The sequence below is a fragment of the Gossypium hirsutum genome, chromosome D02 (assembly GCF_007990345.1).
Source record: "Gossypium hirsutum isolate 1008001.06 chromosome D02, Gossypium_hirsutum_v2.1, whole genome shotgun sequence".
Taxonomy (NCBI): Eukaryota; Viridiplantae; Streptophyta; class Magnoliopsida; order Malvales; family Malvaceae; genus Gossypium; species Gossypium hirsutum.
This window is the reverse complement of record NC_053438.1, coordinates 46,979,329-46,980,929: the sequence shown is the minus strand read 5'-3', so window position 1 is coordinate 46,980,929 and position 1,601 is coordinate 46,979,329. Positions and strand designations below refer to the sequence as shown.

At 35.9% G+C, this 1,601-nt stretch overlaps 1 non-coding gene across 1 annotated transcript; it reads right to left on the bottom strand.

The window, feature by feature from the left end:
- Window positions 1-1,151: 1,151 nt before the first annotated feature.
- Window positions 1,152-1,253, bottom strand: LOC121215036 (small nucleolar RNA R71). Its single transcript, XR_005910772.1, has one exon. It is a non-coding gene; the product is annotated as a small nucleolar RNA R71 (small nucleolar RNA).
- Window positions 1,254-1,601: the final 348 nt, after the last annotated feature.

Below are 1,601 nucleotides of genomic sequence, written 5' to 3'. Positions count from 1 at the left end.
TTATTACTTGTTAACGATTGTGTACACTTGCACATTTTCATCGTTTCAAGGTCATGTGATAAGCAAGTATCAACCAATCGATTAATTACTTAGAGTCCGTGAGGTAAAAATTGGTTAATTGATAGCTAATCCACCCTAAACCCTAATCCAAGGTTAATCACAAACCCTGAAACGAGTTAATCTTACTAATTGGTTTATTGATTTAATCGTTTGTTTATTTTCTTGTTTATTTATTTTATTTATTTAAATTCTCACATTAATTTATTTTATGATTTGTCGTAATATAGGATTTAACTATTACTATTTAGACTTATTATTGTAAAAAGGTTTTTTATAGATTTATTTCATCCTCCCTTGGGTACAATCCTCGGAATACTTCCAAGTGTTTCGTTGCAAACTATACCATATTACAATTTGACTCATCCATTTGTGGACACCGCCATTCTGATCTTATATATTTGTGGTGTGTTATTTTTACTATAAACAATAACTCATTTACAGGAGGTCAAGTTGTTGGCGCCGTTGCCGGGGAGGTTTCGGCAATAGATCTTGAAAATATTTTTACAAATAATAAGATAAGTAGAAACATTAAAACCTATAGATACAATATTTAATTTCTTGTTTTTTATTTGTTTAATTTATTTTCAGGTCGTTTATGACTCGAAGCTCCAGCACCCCAATCAATCCACATCCAAATTCGAAACAAATCATTAGGCACTATCATCAACTCATGAACACCGATCCACCATGGTAATTAATTTACCCAAGAAAATCCGTTATTTAAAGATCCACGAGAGCGACAAGGAAATAATCAGGAAGAAGTCCTAATGGATCAATGGATGTTGCATGAGTACTCCTTACCGACACAAGGCATTGTGCGAGGAAGCATTGGAAAGCCGAAAATCAATGCCAATATTTGTGAAATAAAGATAGTCACAATCAAGAATACATTGCAGTTCAAGGGAAACATGGTGGAAGACCCGAATAAGCACTTGAAGCGGTGCTTACAACTCTACGACACCTTCAAGTACAATGGGGTATCTGACGATGCGGCTAATTGGTTAGACTCATTAGAATCAGGTTCCATTACAATATGGAATGATCTAGTGAAAAAATTTCTCTATAAATTTTCCCGATTAGTCGAACCATTTAGCTTAGGCGAGAAATCACCTCTTTTAAAAAATATGAAGGTGATTCCATTTATGAGGCGTGGGAACGTTTCAAGATAATTCTAAGTGCCCACATCACGGATTGCAAGCGTGGCTCCAAATACAAATTTTCTATAATGGTGTTGACGGACACATCAAATCCAGCCTAGGCGGAGCATCTAGCGGATCTCTCATATTTTATACGTACGAACGAACCTACAAAATCATTGATGATATGACCATGAATTCGTACATATGGCCCAATGAGACATTCATGTACAAATCCAAACCCCCAACGGTAAAGGCTATAAATGAAGACGACGAATATGTTCGATTCCAACAAATCCTAGAAAGTATTAACTGTTTGGAGACACACGTCAAGTTGACATGAGGCAGAGCCACATTCGGAGAACCAATAAGAAGACCCCGAACATACTAACTTCCAGAGTGTGA